Here is a 21,506-nt window from a genome sequence, read left to right on the forward strand (position 1 = left end):
GCGGCTCACTCCGTTTTACGGAGGTCATTGTTTACACTTGGTCCCCATAGTAACTCGGCGCGCGCGTGAGGCTCACGTGACCACGTGACGTCATCACGCGACGCCGGCCAGCCACGCCCTCCGCGCCCGCAATGGCAGCCGCCTTTAACTTCGGCGCTGCTTCTCTGCTAAACACGGGTGCGCGGAGGGGCGGATTAGGTGAGAAGTCGCTCGCAATGCTGAAAAACTGTAAGTAGAACCCTCGCTAATGGAAACGCATCCGAATTGTTTCCACCAAGAGAGTAGGAGAACAGTCGGTATTCTGATACTATCTCTACCGCTTGACTCCACAGAATACGTTTTTGAGCTCTGCTGCCTCCCTTCAATCCCCGTGCAGCAAGCATTTCTCCACTGAGAAGTGAGCATTTTTTAACCTTAAACTTCTGGCAATATATGTGTTGTGTGTTGTTTTGTCTTGTGTTTATTGTGATTTTGGATCAAGTTGGCATATTATCACGTCGGTAATTTCCTGACACTAATCAAACACAAAACACAAAAGAGCAGAACAGGTCTGGAAGTGGTGTGTACCTATACCAGTGACCATGAAGCCACAGGATGCATGAGCGAAACAATGCCGTTGGAAATTATTGGAAACCGCATGGCTGGTACAAAACCCATCAGACCACCCTTATGGTGGAATTTACGTCATGTGGGCATTGCTGATCAAACCAAACCACATCAAGCCATACAGTGCTGGTGTGGGAATGGGTGTCAGAATCCAGCCATGATGTTTACCATGGAGTGGACTTAATAACGTGCAGTGCTTAAGTGGTGGTGGTGAATAAAATTGGCTACACAGATGCTGACGGAACGTGTATTCAGAAATCTATGTGTCAAAGTTTAAAAACACGCCTGGTAGTAAGACTACCTCTTGGCGCAGTGCAGATTGGTCAACATGTTTCAGCTGGCGGGGAGTTACCCCAGCTTTCTTCAGGACCTTAAGTATAACTAGCTACTGCAACTATAACTACTTGGTGATATATTGGGTGAAAAACAAAAATAAGTATTACTAATAGATAGATTCATGGATACATATCTACCAGAAACCTCAGTGCTTGGATGTCCACTGGTGGGAAAGAAGAAAGTCTTCTTCCTGTCAAAAAACAAAGATAATTGTACAGTAACACTATCTCACGCATACATCACCATAAGCGTCCAAAGAGACTGTAAGGTAAAACACACCTGCATGAATATTTGACATTCTGCATGTATAGATAAAGCATAATAGCTTAATCACTTAGAGGCATTTCCTCCCAGTGATACTCACCCAGCCTTGTGTGGGTGAAGACCTCACCTCACCCGGCAACCGCTCGGGAGTATGAGGCCCCGCTCTATGGTGTAGAAAAAAGGGAACAGTGAGAAACTCTACCATGCCCAAGCCAATTACTCTACACACGTAACCCAAAAAACCTATGGAGGAGCCCGTCTGTCAAGGCAACAACCACCCATGCCATCCTAAATGACACATAACATGTTTACCGTCTACCATCATGTCACAAAATCTGAATACTTGTGGGTATAGGCAAATAGAAGTGCCTCTAGGTAGTCTCATATAGGATATTCATTCAGTTGTATAGACCAAAGGATACTGTCCAACCCAATCAGAGGAAGGGTAAAGGTGGGAAGATTAATTTACTGCATAAGAATGCTAAACAACAGAGTCCCCTCATGTGACACAACGTGTCAGCACTACATGTCCAACCCATCCACCTCTGATGGTATATAGTCAGCTCTAGCTGACTGATATTATCGAATCTGACTTAACTGCAGAGAAAAAGAGAGTCCGACTAGACACTCACCTGTCCGTCGGTGCCCCTGATCGTTTGGCCGAGCGGAAGTGGAGGTAAGTGTAGAACCGCATTTCATGCTTAAATAACCGCCGAGGGATAAACACAGAGGTCAAAGGGGCGTTCACTGAGCCGAGGTCACGGAAATGACGCGGAAACAGACACTACCATTTCGCGCATGCGCAAGTGCTGGGATAATCCCGGTTTAAGTTTGAAGAAAGTTCATTGTTATTAAAACATATTATGTTGGATAAACTGCTGGTGCTTAAATAAACTATTTTTAGAACTTTTTCTTTTTGTGCGTCTGCTACTAGCATCGTATTTATAATAAAACAACTAGTCTCATGCTCTGGGCTTACGCGCATGCACACACACGGAGACACTAGTTCCACGAGCATGCGCCCGGCAGATAGCGCTATTCTGAGCTTGTAGTGCCCAGCAAAAGTATGTTAGCAAATCTGAGTCACCAATCAAACTAAAGGACCAGTGGTCATGTTATAGCATACAAATTTGAGACATGCTGTTCGCTCTCGCCATGGCACTGTGTTCATTGCATCCAGAACAAGTTAGTTTATTCTACTGGGATTACTAATTCTGCAAAGATATTCCAATCCACCGAAATACGTATGGAAGGAAAAGCACAAATTATTCCGAAGCAAGGTCGTTATTAGTCTAATGGGCATATAGCCCAACCAGAAACCACTCTGTGATGAAACGCCACTCGACCTCATAAGGAGTTGTGTGTTTAGACGGTAGACAACCTAAAGTTTAATGTACATGTACAAAGTACTGTGAATGTTAATAAAGTGTCTTAAAAGAGGGATGGCGGCAGCAACCGGGCAGACAAGGGTGACACACACAATTAATTTGGGTGAGCTATAAAGGTGCAAAATAAATTTGTTCGCAACCAATTAATATAGACCCGCAACTAAAAAGTTGCTCTAGATACAAAAAACAAACGTTGTGGAGGGTCAAGGGGAATATATTTAATGACCTGTCTGCTCACACCCCTGTTATCAGAATACAAAACACAAAAGAGCAGAACAGGTCTGGAAGTGGTGTGTACCTATACCAGTGACCATGAAGCCACAGGATGCATGAGCGAAACAATGCCGTTGGAAATTATTGGAAACCGCATGGCTGGTACAAAACCCATCAGACCACCCTTATGGTGGAATTTACGTCATGTGGGCATTGCTGATCAAACCAAACCACATCAAGCCATACAGTGCTGGTGTGGGAATGGGTGTCAGAATCCAGCCATGATGTTTACCATGGAGTGGACTTAATAACGTGCAGTGCTTAAGTGGTGGTGGTGAATAAAATTGGCTACACAGATGCTGACGGAACGTGTATTCAGAAATCTATGTGTCAAAGTTTAAAAACACGCCTGGTAGTAAGACTACCTCTTGGCGCAGTGCAGATTGGTCAACATGTTTCAGCTGGCGGGGAGTTACCCCAGCTTTCTTCAGGACCTTAAGTATAACTAGCTACTGCAACTATAACTACTTGGTGATATATTGGGTGAAAAACAAAAATAAGTATTACTAATAGATAGATTCATGGATACATATCTACCAGAAACCTCAGTGCTTGGATGTCCACTGGTGGGAAAGAAGAAAGTCTTCTTCCTGTCAAAAAACAAAGATAATTGTACAGTAACACTATCTCACGCATACATCACCATAAGCGTCCAAAGAGACTGTAAGGTAAAACACACCTGCATGAATATTTGACATTCTGCATGTATAGATAAAGCATAATAGCTTAATCACTTAGAGGCATTTCCTCCCAGTGATACTCACCCAGCCTTGTGTGGGTGAAGACCTCACCTCACCCGGCAACCGCTCGGGAGTATGAGGCCCCGCTCTATGGTGTAGAAAAAAGGGAACAGTGAGAAACTCTACCATGCCCAAGCCAATTACTCTACACACGTAACCCAAAAAACCTATGGAGGAGCCCGTCTGTCAAGGCAACAACCACCCATGCCATCCTAAATGACACATAACATGTTTACCGTCTACCATCATGTCACAAAATCTGAATACTTGTGGGTATAGGCAAATAGAAGTGCCTCTAGGTAGTCTCATATAGGATATTCATTCAGTTGTATAGACCAAAGGATACTGTCCAACCCAATCAGAGGAAGGGTAAAGGTGGGAAGATTAATTTACTGCATAAGAATGCTAAACAACAGAGTCCCCTCATGTGACACAACGTGTCAGCACTACATGTCCAACCCATCCACCTCTGATGGTATATAGTCAGCTCTAGCTGACTGATATTATCGAATCTGACTTAACTGCAGAGAAAAAGAGAGTCCGACTAGACACTCACCTGTCCGTCGGTGCCCCTGATCGTTTGGCCGAGCGGAAGTGGAGGTAAGTGTAGAACCGCATTTCATGCTTAAATAACCGCCGAGGGATAAACACAGAGGTCAAAGGGGCGTTCACTGAGCCGAGGTCACGGAAATGACGCGGAAACAGACACTACCATTTCGCGCATGCGCAAGTGCTGGGATAATCCCGGTTTAAGTTTGAAGAAAGTTCATTGTTATTAAAACATATTATGTTGGATAAACTGCTGGTGCTTAAATAAACTATTTTTAGAACTTTTTCTTTTTGTGCGTCTGCTACTAGCATCGTATTTATAATAAAACAACTAGTCTCATGCTCTGGGCTTACGCGCATGCACACACACGGAGACACTAGTTCCACGAGCATGCGCCCGGCAGATAGCGCTATTCTGAGCTTGTAGTGCCCAGCAAAAGTATGTTAGCAAATCTGAGTCACCAATCAAACTAAAGGACCAGTGGTCATGTTATAGCATACAAATTTGAGACATGCTGTTCGCTCTCGCCATGGCACTGTGTTCATTGCATCCAGAACAAGTTAGTTTATTCTACTGGGATTACTAATTCTGCAAAGATATTCCAATCCACCGAAATACGTATGGAAGGAAAAGCACAAATTATTCCGAAGCAAGGTCGTTATTAGTCTAATGGGCATATAGCCCAACCAGAAACCACTCTGTGATGAAACGCCACTCGACCTCATAAGGAGTTGTGTGTTTAGACGGTAGACAACCTAAAGTTTAATGTACATGTACAAAGTACTGTGAATGTTAATAAAGTGTCTTAAAAGAGGGATGGCGGCAGCAACCGGGCAGACAAGGGTGACACACACAATTAATTTGGGTGAGCTATAAAGGTGCAAAATAAATTTGTTCGCAACCAATTAATATAGACCCGCAACTAAAAAGTTGCTCTAGATACAAAAAACAAACGTTGTGGAGGGTCAAGGGGAATATATTTAATGACCTGTCTGCTCACACCCCTGTTATCAGAATACAAAACACAAAAGAGCAGAACAGGTCTGGAAGTGGTGTGTACCTATACCAGTGACCATGAAGCCACAGGATGCATGAGCGAAACAATGCCGTTGGAAATTATTGGAAACCGCATGGCTGGATCACTGGGAGGAAATGCCTCTAAGTGATTAAGCTATTATGCTTTATCTATACATGCAGAATGTCAAATATTCATGCAGGTGTGTTTTACCTTACAGTCTCTTTGGACGCTTATGGTGATGTATGCGTGAGATAGTGTTACTGTACAATTATCTTTGTTTTTTGACAGGAAGAAGACTTTCTTCTTTCCCACCAGTGGACATCCAAGCACTGAGGTTTCTGGTAGATATGTATCCATGAATCTATCTATTAGTAATACTTATTTTTGTTTTTCACCCAATATATCACCAAGTAGTTATAGTTGCAGTAGCTAGTTATACTTAAGGTCCTGAAGAAAGCTGGGGTAACTCCCCGCCAGCTGAAACATGTTGACCAATCTGCACTGCGCCAAGAGGTAGTCTTACTACCAGGCGTGTTTTTAAACTTTGACACATAGATTTCTGAATACACGTTCCGTCAGCATCTGTGTAGCCAATTTTATTCACCACCACCACTTAAGCACTGCACGTTATTAAGTCCACTCCATGGTAAACATCATGGCTGGATTCTGACACCCATTCCCACACCAGCACTGTATGGCTTGATGTGGTTTGGTTTGATCAGCAATGCCCACATGACGTAAATTCCACCATAAGGGTGGTCTGATGGGTTTTGTACCAGCCATGCGGTTTCCAATAATTTCCAACGGCATTGTTTCGCTCATGCATCCTGTGGCTTCATGGTCACTGGTATAGGTACACACCACTTCCAGACCTGTTCTGCTCTTTTGTGTTTTGTATTCTGATAACAGGGGTGTGAGCAGACAGGTCATTAAATATATTCCCCTTGACCCTCCACAACGTTTGTTTTTTGTAACTAATCAAACACAGTCATGAGTTAGGCACGCACAATGTAGCCTATGTATGACTGGTTTAAACATAGAATTATATGTGCACGTTCACACCAACATTGATAGGTGTGCTTTCCTAGGAAACTTTCTGTTCCCATTTATGAATTATACTGGTACACCGCACGTTGGATAATTCGCTGATACTGTTTGTGGAATGACTCAGAGATAGAATGGACTACGTCACTTTACTACGTTACAGGCATGTAAACAACCCTTTGTGACTTATAATCCTTATCTTTTTCACAGATTCTTGCTATTTTTTATTGTAACCATATTTAGGTTGCAATTCTTTTTACCCATTTAGCAAAACTCGCTATCTAGAGTCCTGAGAGGGTTGCAGGTATGGCAGGGCGTTAGTGTACCCTGACCACCCAACTCCTTTCATTTTTTATGGTCCTGAAGAAAAACCGGTAACTCCCACCTATGGTTTGAAACATGTAGACCTATCACATACCTCAGATACACTAGGTCCTATTAAAGCCTTCATTGTATCTACACACACTATTTTAACATTGTCCAGTAGCCTTAGAATAAATAATATTTGGATAAGTCATACCAGGACAATTTTTAACCCACTGACCTTTTTTTCACATTCATCACTCACATACCCGCTCCACTGTATTTCAGGTGTCGCAGCACACCTTGACGGCACTCGGCTGTCAAGGTGGCCCCGATGATGAAGCATGTCACCGACCAGGTCGGTGAGTGAGGGGTTCCTTAAAAAACAAAGAAGGACTTCTTCTTCCAAATCAGGGTCTCATTCCACCAATACTGGCTGTTTAGCCTCATCTTTGGTGGTACTCCTTAAAATAGACAGAACCACACAGGAACCAAAATAATCTGTACATTCATTTTATGAAAGATTATTATTGGTATTCAAACAATACAGTGGATATGAAGAGCTGAGTGAAAAAGATATGAGTCATTTTATATACTGATTCGTATATGGATTAAGACCAGAAATCGGAGACATGATCAGACATAATATGATAGGATGGCAGTCAGGATCTGTGGATGATGTTTTGAGAAAAGCTAAATATTGGAGTAAAGAAATTTATGCTAAACAGAAGAAATTAAAAGAAAAAGAGATGCCGGCACAAGTGAAGGTAGCCGAACACCAAGTAGCACAATTGGAAAATAAAAGTGCTGATGTAAATCACGGAAAAGTAAAAGGAAATTTCCCAAAAACAAAATTAGTGGGTAATATAGAAGAACTTAAGAAAAAGTTCCCTTGTCATTATTGCGGCAGGATAGGGCATTGGAAGAAAGAATGTAAGTATCCACCAAAGGTTAATTCAGACAATACATCATTGAATCCACAGGTGAAGCATGAGGTAATTCAACAACAACCGCAGCAGATAGTTACTCAGCAAAGTCGGGTGCCACAACCGCCACTTCCAAACAGTATAAATCAACAGAGATACAGTGCAGAGACAGGATTCAGCGGAGTCGAACAGGTAAACAGATCAACTAGAGTGAATGTGAGTTCACAGTATTGGTTGCGAGAAGAAGACGGAAGTGAGTCGGATTAACGTTTCTGACGGTGCCTGAGAGAGGGAGAAGAGTGTGTGCTTGGAGCCACTCTTGAGGTAGGTCCATTTGTAAACAGAAAAGTGAACAATGTAGAAATAACTTTCCTAGTGGACACTGGTGCTACCCGTTCTACTGTTAGATCAGTAGAAGTCCAAAATCTTCCTCTCTCGGGAGACTCCATTCAAGTTGTAGGTGTTGCCAATAGACAGATTAAAACTTCTTTAACACAACCAGTTGAAGTAGAAATTGGAAATTTCAAAGATATGCACTGATTTGTGGTGTGTGATAGTAGACCTGTAAATCTGTTAGGACGAGACATTCTGTGTAAGATGATCTGTGCCATATACTGTTCACCAGATGGCATAGAATTGCAAACTCCAGATGAAGACAGTCTGTATGAAAGACCATGTTAATGATTGAGGCAGAACAAAAGAAATTATTTCCTGTGTTTGATCGAGAGAAGATACCAGAGGAATTGCAAAAAGTTTTGGCAGAAAAAGTATGGGATTTCACAGGAGAAGATATTGGGTTGATAAAAGATGTAGATCCTATAAAAATCTCTATAAAAGAAAGTGTGAGTTACCTGAACATTCCCCAGTACAAAATGACAACAGAAATAATTGAAGGAATAACTCCAGTGATAAATAAAATGATTGAGCAAGGAATATTGAGAGAAATAGAGAGTATTCCTTGTAATTCACCGATAATGGGATTGAAAAAGCCTAATGGAACATTTAGGATTGCACAAGACCTCAGAAAGGTAAAACAAAATTGTTGTTCCATGTTATCCGATTGTACCAAATCCAGCAGTATTTTTATATCAAATTCCCCATGATGCAGAATGGTACACTGTGATCGATTTGTGTAATGTGTTCTTTACTGTTCCATTACATCCAGAAAGCCAGCCAATTTTGCGTTCAGATTCGGAGATCGAATTTTGGCATGGTGCCGAATTTCTCAAGGGTATACTGAAAGTCCATCTATCTTTAACCAGTTGCTAAAGAAATCATTAGAGAGTTTAAGCATGCCTGGAGAGTCTGTATTGGTCCAATATATTGATGATCTCCTAGTGGCATCAAAGACAAAAGATGCATGTGTAACTGATACCATAGCATTGTTAAATCATTTGGCTGAAGAAGGACATAAAGTGTCTCCATCTAAATTGCAATTTTGTCAGAAAGAAGTACAATACTTAGGTCATAAGATTGCTAAAGGAATCAGACAAGTCACTGTAGAAAGAATTAAAATGATAAAGGGAATGCAACCACCAAAAACTAAAAGACATGTAAGGATGTTCCTCGGAATGGTGGGTTATTGTAGACAGTGGATTAGTGGATTTCCATTGATTGCAAAGCCATTGCAGAGATTAACCAAAGCAGATATCAGAGACCCTATAATTGTGACCAAAACTGAAATGGAAGCATATGAACAGCTGAAAACAAGCTTATGTGAAGCACCAACTTTAGGGATGCCCGACTATGAGAAATAGTTCGAATTATACTGCAGTGAAGGGGAAGGCTGTGCATTGTCAGTATTAATTCAGAGGCATGGAAAACTGAGAAAGCCTATTGCGTATTTCTCAGCTGTTTTGGACCCTGTTGCAAAAGCATTGCCAGACTGTCTGAAAGCAGTAGCAGCTACAAGTGTCAGTCTTGAGCAAAGTGAAGGAATAGTGATGGGATTTCCTGTGAGGGTGTATGTACCTCATTCTGTGGGGATTCTCCTCACTAGAACAAAAACACAGTATCTGACCAATAACAGGATGACCCGATACGAAAAGACAATTCTGGGAGTAGAAAATGTGACAATCTCTAGATGTGTGGATGTAAATCCTTCCACATTATTGCCTGACACCATGTATATGTATGTATAAACCATTTTATAGCGCGCTCCGTTACTTGAGAGTATCCTGGCGCGGGTAGGAAAAGGCAGACAGCAAAACAAAAAGAAGGCATCTTAGATTACACTCTTGAACAAATGTGTTTTCAGGTGTTTTTTGAATGCAGCCACTGTTGGCATAGAGCGCAGATGGAGAGGGAGAGCGTTCCAGGCCCGAGCCACGATCACAGAGATCGATTGGCCACCGAGTCTAGTTCGTTTGAACCGGGGAAGGGATAATTTGAACTGGGTGGAAGATCTGAGGGTGCGTGCGGGGGCATAGCTGATGAATCTCTTTCTCAGATACAGGGGGCCTTGATCGTGAGTTGCACGAAACGCAAGCACCAGAGATTTAAACAAAATGCGCTGTGCAACAGGAAGCCAGTGGAGCGTGCGCATCTCAGCGCGGATGCTCTTCCATCTAGGGATGTTAAATAGTAGACGGACCGCCGCATTCTGGATAATTTGCAGACGTTTCACCAGATAGGCCGGAATGCCACTGAACAGTGCATTCGCGTAATCCAGCCTTGCCAGTATGAGCGCCCGAGCAACCGTCTCCTTAGCATCCCTGGGGAGCAAGGAGAAAAATTTGCGGAGCATTCTCAGAGTGGCAAAGCAGGTGCCTATAAGCTTTTTAATATGGTCCTCGAATTTGAGGTCCTCTGTGAACCAGATGCCAAGGTTTTTGGCAGGTCTCCCCATCTCTTTCGGGCTGGGAATGTTAGGAGGCCACAGTGTGTTCTTGAACGAGGGGGGAAGGAACCATAAAAAAGCACTTCAGATTTGTCCTCGTTGCATTTCAGCTGGGCCTCCGTTAGCCAGCGAAATACAGAGGACAAACACAGATGGACTGCCGACGTATCCAGATTATCGTCTTGCCAGGTGAACAGCAGTTGGGTATCATCTGCATACCCTATGATCTTAGCCCCAAACTGTTCCGCTAGACAAACCAGGGGGGTAATGTAAACATTAAACAGTAAGGGGCTAAGAGTGGACCCCTGCGGGACCCCTGTAAGCAGTGGTTTAGGCTCAGAGGCGTGGGGAGGCATCCAGACCTGCTGGGTCCTGTCAGATAGAAAGGAGGACAGCCAGTCTAGAACAACCCCCCCAATACCAATGGCAGACAGCCGGCCTAGGAGAAGCTCATAAGGGACGGTATCGAACGCGGCAGAGAGGTCCAATAAAATTAGGACCACTCTGCCACCTCCGTCTAGGCAGTCCCGAATTGCCTCGGTCATCTCCACCAGCGCCGTCTCGGTGCTGTATGCAGCCCTGAAGCCCGATTGAGCAGGGTGGAGGGCATTGGAGGTTTCAACAAAGCTCTCTAGTTGTTGAAGAACCACCTTCTCACAGATTTTCGTGAGTGCCGGTAAAAGGGAAATGGGACGGTAGTTCCCGGGAACCGTAACATCCAGTCCCGGTTTTTTCAGAAGCGGCAGAAGTTTGGCCTGTTTCCAAACTAGAGGCACCTCGCCAGAGGCCAAGGAGAGATTTACTATCTGCGTGATCTGAGCGCAGACTGTTACCGCCACCTCCGAAAGCACTCGGGCTGGGCACGGGTCGGCTGGGGAGACGGATTTCAGGGACTGGAGGAGAGGGAGAACAGCACACTCCACAATTTGCGCGAAGTTCATAAGCTGCTGTCCAGAACATGGACATAATGCAGGACACAAGTCAGCTGCTGAGCAGTTGGCGGGAAGAGCCGCTAGAAGGTCCTGCTGAATCCTCGCTATTTTAGTAATAAAAAAGGTGGACATCTCCTCGCACCATTGCGCCGAGGACGGGAGGGAAACAGAATCAGCAACAGGTGACACAAAGCTTTTAACAATAGCGAAGATCTCTCTGCTGTTGTTATCGGCTTTAGCAATGCACCCTGCATAGTAGTTCCCCTTAGCTACCTTGATGGCTGCGTAATAGTCTTTTTGGGCGAGCCGTAGAGCGGATTTAGCCTCAGGGCTATACCCACATCTCCACGCTCGTTCTAGTTTTTTGCACCCCAGTTTCATCTCCCTCAATTCGGGGGAGAACCAGGGTTGAGAGGGGGAGCGTCTGGCTCTGGTTAGCGTGGTTTGCTTAGTGGAGGCAGTAGCCGCCTGCCGTACCCACTCATTGAACTCGCAAACCGCCTCGTCCAGGAGCGTCTTAGATTTTGGGCGGGTTCTGGACAAGGCCTGTCTGAACGCGGGCAAGTTAATCTTTTGAGGATGACGGATGGGAGGTGGGAGACTAGGTTCAACCATTTCCCACGTAAACCTGACCAGATCATGGTCGGACCAGGTTGTTTTTTCAACGGTCACGGACTAAATGGGGAAGTTGGAGCAAACCAGATCAAGCAGATGACCGCCCACATGCGTCGGAGCAGTCACCCATTTTTTAAGCTGAGCAAGCTCGAGAATTTCACCAAGCCTGCGGGCTTCAGGGGAGTCAGGAACATCCATATTAATATTTAGGTCGCCGACCAAAAGAAACTTGGGAAGCCTAAGGCCCGCGGCACTATGTATTCTTCTAGGGAGTCCTGAAAGTGATTAGCCTGGCCCGGGGGCCTGTAAATCAGAGATCCACCTAAGGTGAAATGGGGGGAAATTTTTATAGAGAAGTGAAGAACCTCACCCCCTGCACCCGCAATCGGAGGCTCAGAAGCGAAGCTCCACCGATCCCTAAAAACAACAGCTAATCCACCCCCTCTGCCCAGGGGTCGATCTACCCTAGCTATCTTAAAACCCCTGGGGATAGCAAGTTCCACGCTGGGGGCGGAAGTACTGGTCATCCACGTCTCCGTGAGGAACAGTACCTCCAACTGGCCGTCCACCAGTAGTTCGTAAACATCAGCGGCATGCCTCACCACCGATCTAGCATTGATCAGTCCCGCCCCAATGTTGGTAGCAGTGGCGTTATGGACTAAACGTGGGGAAAAGGAGGGTTGGGGGTGAAAACCACAATTGGGGCAATTGGCCAGAACACAGTCTGGAACCGCACGTGGGCAAGGCAAATCCTTGACACGGGAAGCAAGTCTCAAAAGATCGTGGCGCGAGTACTTGCGATTCTCTAACCTGGCCATCCCCAAAGGTCGTCGAGCAGAATGGCTGGCCCTGGGCCCGTCCTTGGCACGGACGGGCACAGACGGGCCCTCCTTTGGCGCTCCTTCGGCGCGCAGACGGCGCGCCCGCTGCGCGAGACCGCTGCGCGTTCTAGGAGGCATCCCCATTTGACGCACAAGCCCCTCCCCGAGCTGGAGCGCTAACTCCGTTCCAGTAGGGGTCCGGGACTCCCAAGATGGCACCCGACCTGTCCCTCCACACAATCGGCACAGGCAAGCCGCGGTGGACCGGGGAGCAGGGGGACCAGGGAGCAGCAATTAGGTAAGTTTTAAAAAGCAAACAATTTATAGCATCACTACACCATTAGTAAATCAAATGGGTCAGAGAAACGAAATCGTTTTTTAAAAAAGATTAAAAGGGTTAAGAACGCCTGCTGCGTTAATACTGTGCAGAGAAGGAGGGCAGAAGAGAATCACTCGCAGTCTGCCCGCCTCACCCTTCCAAGCTCTATCACAAGGCGCTGCCACCACCTCGTTCAAACGCACAGAACTGCCAGAACTGATCCTATTTGACGCACAAGCCCCTCCCCGAGCTGGAGCGCTAACTCCGTTCCAGTAGGGGTCCGGGACTCCCAAGATGGCGCCCGACCTGTCCCTCCACACAATCGGCACAGGCAAGCCGCGGTGGACCGGGGAGCAGGGGGACCAGGGAGCAGCAATTAGGTAAGTTTTAAAAAGCAAACAATTTATAGCATCACTACACCATTAGTAAATCAAATGGGTCAGAGAAACGAAATCGTTTTTTAAAAAAGATTAAAAGGGTTAAGAACGCCTGCTGCGTTAGTACTGTGCTGAGAAGGAGGGCAGAAGAGAATCACTCGCAGTCCGCCCGCCTCACCCTTCCAAGCGCTATCACAAGGCGCTGCCACAACCTCGTTCAACCGCACAGAACTGCCAGAACTGATCCTATTTGACGCACAAGCCCCTCCCCGAGCTGGAGCGCTAACTCCGTTCCAGTAGGGGTCCGGGACTCCCAAGATGGCGCCCGACCTGTCCCTCCACACAATCGGCACAGGCAAGCCGCGGTGGACCGGAGAGCAGGGGGACCAGGGAGCAGCAGTTAGGTAAGTTTTAAAAAGCAAACAATTTATAGCATCACTACACCATTAGTAAATCAAATGGGTCAGAGAAACGAAATCGTTTTTAAAAAAAGATTAAAAGGGTTAAGAACGCCTGCTGCGTTAGTACTGTGCAGAGAAGGAGGGCAGAAGAGAATCACTCGCAGTCCGCCCGCCTCACCCTTCCAAGCGCTATCACAAGGCGCTGCCACCACCTCGTTCAAAACGCGGAAACTGAAGTGAGAAATGAAGTTGATCACAAGTGCCTAGATGTTCTTGAATACTGTACCAAACCAAGACCAGACATCAGAGATGAGCCTTTGCCTGAATCAGACTATGTGATGTTTGTAGTTGGTTCGTGTCTGAGAACAGATGAGGGTGCTCTGAGTGCAGCATACACAGTCTGTACTGTGGCAGATGTACTGGAAGCTTCTTGTTTGAAAGGAATACGTTCTGCTCAAAAAGCGGAATTGATTGCTTTGATTAGAGCATGTGAGCTGGGAAAAAAGATCAAGGTAACCATAGTGACAGACTGTCAATATGGTTTTGGAGTTGACCATGATTACGGACAACTGTGGTCCCAAAGAGGTTATTTGACTTCTGCAGTATCCCCCATTCGGAATGCAGAATTTGTGAGAATGTTGCTGGATGCAATACAACTACCTGATAAACTTGCTTTTATTAAAATGTGTAGCTCACAAAAAGGGGATTGACTATATCACCCGAGGTAACAGGTATGTAGACTCAATTGCTAAATACTGTGCTAAAAATCTTGCATCAATCAACAGGGACTGGGAGAAAAAACATGTTTCAAGTCGTTTAATGCTACCTAACAAAGTTGACACTTGGCAGGAAGTGAGACAAATGCAAGAAGAAGCTGATGAGGAAGAGAAAATATCTGGTTAAAGGCAGGATGTAGACAAAGAGAGGAAGATAACATTTGGGTGTACAAAGATGAAAGACCAGTAATGGCCAATAGCATGATTTCAAACATGGCCCGAATGTACCATGGTCAAGCTCATATTGGGAGAGATGCCATGCTTCGCTTATTTAGACAGACGTGGTACAATCCTAAATTCAGTATGATTGCTGAGAGCCTATGCCAGAGATGTTTGGTGTGTCAGCAGTTTAATCCAAACAGGAAAACCATTATGAGTTTGGGAACCATAGGACGGGAGGGAGGTTCATTTACACGAAGGCAGTTGGACTTTATTGAGCTTCCGCCATGTAACAGACTCAGATATGTTTTGGTGATCATCTGTCTATTCTCCCGATGGGTAGAAGCTTTCCCCAAAAGAAGGAATGATGGGCTAACTGTTGCAAAATTACTTCTAAGGGAAATAATACTGAGGTTCGGTTTCCCAGTGACAATTGAAACTGATTGTGGCCCACATTTCCAAAATGAACTCATGCAAATGGTATGTGAAGCACTGGACATTCGTCAGAGGTTGCATTGTGCTTACCGACCTGAGGCTTCAGGAGTGGTAGAACAAGTAAACGGAACGATTACGTGCAGGCTTGGAAAAATGTGCCTAGCAACAGGATTAAAGTGGCCTGATGCCTTGCCACTTGTTTTGATGACCTTAAGAAGCATACCTGACAGAAAAACTGGACTGAGTCCACATGAGATCCTAATGGGTAGGGTAATGAGACAAGCATTTGTACCAGTTGATAAATTGTTGACAATTAATGATGATATCATACTGGATCACTGCAAAAACCTGTCTGACGTGGTGACTTCTGTGTTCCATCAGGTGGGAACTGAATCGAACACGAAAGAGAAAAATACAGCTCCTGATCTAGTGCCTGGAGACTGGGTGCGAATAAAAGTGCACCGCAGAAGGAACTGCTTGGTACCTCGTTGGCAGAGACAGAGACAAGTCATATTAGTAAGCACCACAGCAGTTAAATGTGCTGGATTAAATAGATGGGTACATGCAAGCTACACAATCCGTGTGCGTGAACCTGAAAATATAAATGAAGAAGGCGAAAGTACAACTGATTCTGACTCTGAAGGTGAACCAGAGAAAAATCCAGATACAGAAGATCAACAGGAACGTCGACATCTGGAAGTATCAGATACTAGCTCTGCATCTGAAGGAGAAGGAGAAACTCTTGAAGTACCTAATTCTGAAGATCAATCTGAAGATCGAGAATTGGTAAAGACCGACACCAGTAAGGAAACTGAGCACGGAGAGGACAAAACTGGTGAAAACGAAAATTCTGAAGGGCAGATTGAAAGCTCTGAAAGAGGAAACGAAAATCCAGACACTGAAAACCCGAAACAGCTCACGAAGAGGATGAGTTTTCAGTTTCAGTTTAATGTTTATTGCTTGATTAATTAAAATCATCACAATACCCCCCTACATAAAATAAGTGAGTTTCATCTACTCAAACAACTAGAAGTGTCATATATGCAAATGTACATCTGTTCTCTGTCTCCCATACATTTCAAATGTGTAAAATTCTGTTATTATAAAATCATTCTAAGATTATGTTTAGATCAAGTTACAGCAAAAAATTTAAATTATGTACCAACCAAATTAAAAGTATGGGGATGTGTTACATGCAATTATGATTAAAGATCATCCGCTTGCAATAAGCAGCTGTTGACTAGTCTCATAAACTTGACTCCTCGGCAAGACAAGATGCATGACGAGCCCTCTAGCCAGCTTATTACTGCTTGTCTGCTAGATCGAATGTTCAGGTCGAAGAGGATGAGATTCCAAGTACCAGCTATGGAAGTGTTCCTAACAGAGTGAAAGAACTGTCTAAAGGGAAAACTGACTCTGAAAAAGAGAACAACGCTGCAAAAATCATCATAAATTAAACTGTCGAAGATACCGAAAGTGAGAGACGACAGTGGAGATGAAACTCCAGTGAGAAAAAGTTCAAGAAAAAGGGCTTGGAGAGTGGAACATAACACCACGGAGCCTATGTCGAAAAGAATTTGCAAATGACATAATTGGCCTAGAGGAAATGATGGACTGAGATTCAAAGTGGTTAGCAAAGAAAGAAAACAAGAAGAACAGGTTAATGAAATAACCAGTCAGAGAGAGACATTGGGAAATTAAATAGAAGTTTGTTCAGAGGCCAAAAATAGTAGGAAGACCAAATCAGAAGTACAAATCACCTGAATGAACATACATTGTCCTACCTCCAATTGAAGAGGTGAACAGCAGTCAAGAAAACTTGAATTGCCGAAAGACGAATAGGAAAAGTGAGTAAAGGATTGAATCGTAAAGAAAAGTGGTAATTGATCAAAGAAATAAAGGTAAAGATAGAACCTGAAATCCAGGTAATGAGAAAGGACACTGTAAGTGAAAAGTAAAAGTTGTAAGAGACACAAGGTCAAAGAAAATGTTGTTAGAAAAGAAAAAGATTGTAAGACACATGGTCGAAGAAAACCTGTTATAAGATTTTGCTGTGTAAAAAAAAAAATGGTTAATAACGAACATAAGACAAAGGGCCAGATGTAGGTCGCCCAATACCGGTATTGGGTTTTTGAGATGTATGTGGCATTTTTTAAGGATTCGGTATTTTACTGAATCTGTAGTTTAAGGATTCGGTAAAATAACGAATTCTTAACATACCGATTTGGTAAATTACCGAATCCAGGATGTAGGAAGCACTCAAGTTAGTGCATTCCTCAGTTAAGGATTTGTTATTTCCCACCAACTAGAAGTTGGTGGTAAATAATGAAAACCCTTGAAAAGCATTTTTTTTGCTTTTCCAACAGTGCCATGTTGCAGACATATATGCCCTTAGGGCATGTATGTCTGCAACATGTGCACCCATACACAATTGAGGGGTGCAACAGGGTGTCAAAGTGACACCCTGCCACCCTTCAATGTTTCCCCCAATTACTGAATCGGTATTTACCGATTCGATAATTGCCATTTATTCCTATGGGCCTCCAGGCCCATAGGAATGAATGGCAATTACTGAATCGGTAAATACTGATTTGGTAATTACCAAAACTTACCGATTCAGTAATTTTTTAAGAAAAATGACCTACATCCCATTTGCCTGTTCTTAAATACCGAATTGGTATGATTCAGTATTTAAGAATCGGTAATCTGGGATTACCTACATCTGGCCCAAAGTGTTCTATTTTTAGAAAATGGTGTAGATCCTTCCTAATTTGTACTGGATTACTAATATTGATATGGATAATATTAGGTATTGTTATTCCTTTTCGAGATAACTTAGTGAAGTTGAAGCATAATGAAAGTACATGTGAACAAGATGTGGAATCAAAGTCTAAAAAGCAGCATGTATATAGGCCAGAATTACAACAAGATAGCTCAATTAGTGATTTTAAAAGAAAGACATTTTCGAAATTGTTATCAGAATATGTCAGGACAATGGATGCTAGTGACTGCTATGTTTGTGTAAAGTTACCTGCATCTGTTTCTGAGGGGGTGACATATCACCACCTTCCGCTTACATATGGAATTACTTGTAGTGTGATTGCAAACCTGTTTTACCAAACAGCAAAGCTAGAGTACCATTATTCGAATTCTGATGAGGTATTTGCGAAGTTGAAAATTGATAAAGCCTTAAATAAAAAGAAAGATGCTACAGTTATGGGAGAATATTTTTTAGAAATAGATGAAGTAACACACGATTATGCTTTTAAGAATAATTTAGAGTTTAATCAAAAAGAGACTAGCTAAGTTTGAGAGGGAGTTTAACAAGATTTAGGTTTTAAGATCTAAGTGACTCAGTCTTGTTTTGTCAAGGGGTTGTGGCACCTGTTAGGTGTGCTCATGAAGCCCTCACCCACCAACCTAGTTGGTGGCATGCTTCATCATCGGGCCAACCCAGTGACACCTAGCGTGTCCCGGGTGTGCTACGACGCCTGATTACAGCGGAGCAGGTATGTCGCTGTGTGTGTGGTGAAGGGTGTTTTGGATGTGAATTTAAAACGGCTTGGCGGGGGTCCCAGTACCCGAAGGTTAAGGAAAATGTAATACCTGGGCCTCCGTCAGCGGTTAAAAATAAGGCTGAGGGACGTTAGAGGCGAGTTACGACCTCCCACGTCCTTTGGTGGGTCAACATGTTTCAGCCAGTGCCTTATGAATATGCTGGCTTTCTTCAGGACAGTTAAAAAGTGTGTGCAATTAAAACTAGTGGGTGTGTGATACAGAATATGTGTCTACACGCCATAAAGTGTTTATCTATGTGTGAGAGGGGGGATTCCCTTCTCAAGAACACCTGTACATATAACATGTAAGGACAAGGACAGAACATACAAGAATAGAAAGAGTCACTGAAAAGTATTGCATAAATACTCATGACAGCCGACTTTATAGCGTAGGGGTGCAGGCTATAAGCGGCTAAAGTGTAATGATACTGGTGGTACCATTATGGTGATGATCGCATTAGAAATTCGTAGGTGGAGTGACTAAAAAAGCGGTATTCACAACAGTAGTGAAAAGGTGCGCACAATTAGCCAATCAAAGACAGTATAAAACCGAGCAGCACGGACCATTTCTTACCGGTTCTGCGAAGGAGGCACTACAAGTCCAAAGCAAGCTCTGGCCAGAAATCCTGTGAGTATGATGAACTACCACCTCTACTACGGGTAAGCGCTACCACTCTTTTCTCCCTACAGGTCTCCTAACCCCAGTGGACAAACCTTTTTTCTTCCTCATAGGACCAACCCCTTGCCACTTCAATAACCTTGAAGAAAAAACTCCTTAAAACTAGCGTAAGAAATTCCTTGCGCTTCCTTTACTTATTACCACCCTTTGCACCAATTTAAAAAAAACCATATATAATGTCCAGTGGCCCAAGAAAATACCGCATTAATCATATAACCTTGGGAAATGATTCCCTAAAATGCGCCAGCACTTTCCCTTATTTGGGTTTAGTTTTTTTGATTCAGGATCATGGCAAAACCATGTAGTTTATGGCAGAAATAAACTTGGAAAAGCTGTTAATTCTATCATCAGTCTGCGACAGCCTAAACAGCTAGAGGTGGTAATACCCCTACTACAGATTTACAAATCTCAATGTGTACCAACGGCTACTTATGGTGCCGGAGTGTGGGGGTATGTGAATTGCAGTGGGATTCAAATCAAGGAAAATAGATTTTGTAGAAAAGTCCTTGGGGCACAAATATCCTTGCCAAATTATGTATGCCATAAAGAATTGAATTTACACTATGTGGAGGATTTTATTAAATCTCGGCCAGCGTTATTCTGGCTAAAAGTATGGCGTAATCCCGCTGCGATTTTAACACAGGAGATAATTACAGATTGCCTCAAGTGCGAGAAGGGTAGCAGCATACCTTGGCTTGCCGCAGTAAAAAACAGTCTAGCAAGTGTGAAGCTGGAGCATACTTTCCTCCATCCATTAGCAACAGATGGTATACGTTTAAAAACATTGAGGGGAGCATTGTACTATTGTGTTTTTATCTAGGAACCTGAATCAATATTGCTATTTTATGCCCTTGTACGGCTATAATCAATAATATCCCTATAATGGCATAAGAATCAGATCCATATTTAAGTAAATAGCCCTTGCAGTCCAAGGCACGGCAAGAGCTACTTCCTTGGATTCCTAGAAAGCACAACAAGTTCTTTCGACACACCAAACCTCCAGCAACCTGGGAAATCCCCATTTGCTCTGTTTTAATTTGTAATAGAACTCCTGCGAGCACTGGAAGAACGGCCAGTTCTTAGTGACATCTTTATTGACGTCTTATGTCCAAACCTTACGTCAAACTCAGCACCTTTCAGGTATAAATATACCAACGTTGCCTTAAGCAAACACACGGTGGTGGTTTTGGAGCAGAGCAGCTATCTACTTGCCCGAGAGCACACGGACGCTGCCCCTCCTCTTTGACGTGCTGAGAAAGACGCTGTCTTTTCTCCTGCCGAGAAAATCCAGCTCCGGCGTTTCCAGCCTACCCCTGCGGGTTGCTGGGATATCAAGTCCTGAGGAAAGAGATACCAGACCTCCTACATTCTATTCCCAAGGTACAGTGCTGACTAAACCCTTAAAGAGAATTCTTGAATCAGATTCTTGGCAAAACCAACTTAACTTAAACTGCTACTTACTTATTACTTCCCACGTATTAGGCTTAGGTCAGGTACACCGGGGTAGGTGTATTTTAGAAGCACCAGTTGAGCACGTTAGTCAATGTATATATGTATGTATATATTTTATCCATTTTAAAGTATCTTATGGCTAAGAAACCATATCAATGCTTTTACAGTATTATTTCATAATACTCCTTTTACTGTACGTACTTTACTTTACATTAAGTATTGCAATTGTGGCAATTCATTTCTCTTGCATGAGAAGGAAGACTGCTCAATAAATAAAACCTTTTATTGAAAACACCTGTCTCTCTCTTCTCTGCACTCTGGTGAAACTAAGAACGCACAATTGACTGAGTGAAATAGCTGTCTATTGTTTTCACATGACTTTAGAGATTTACTCTTATTCTGAGGGAGCAAAGTTGTCATGTTATATGGTTGTTGGAAGCTAATCCCTTCTTGTCTATCCAGGGAGGTTAAACTCCTCCTTGTTTATTCGAGAAAGTTTCTAGTGACCTCTGAGCTAGCTGGCAAACCTTAAGTCTAATATAGTCAGTAGAGACCTAGTCGACCTCAGTCCTACGTCTACACTGCTGAATATATTATTCCAATGCGCAGAGCCTATTGGGAATATAGGAACTACACTACATGGCGCCCAACGTTTGGTAAGGCGATAAAACTAACGCAAGACGTTAGAGTAACTCA

Source organism: Lissotriton vulgaris, chromosome 9, assembly GCF_964263255.1.
Source record: "Lissotriton vulgaris chromosome 9, aLisVul1.2, whole genome shotgun sequence".
NCBI classification, from domain to species: domain Eukaryota; kingdom Metazoa; phylum Chordata; class Amphibia; order Caudata; family Salamandridae; genus Lissotriton; species Lissotriton vulgaris.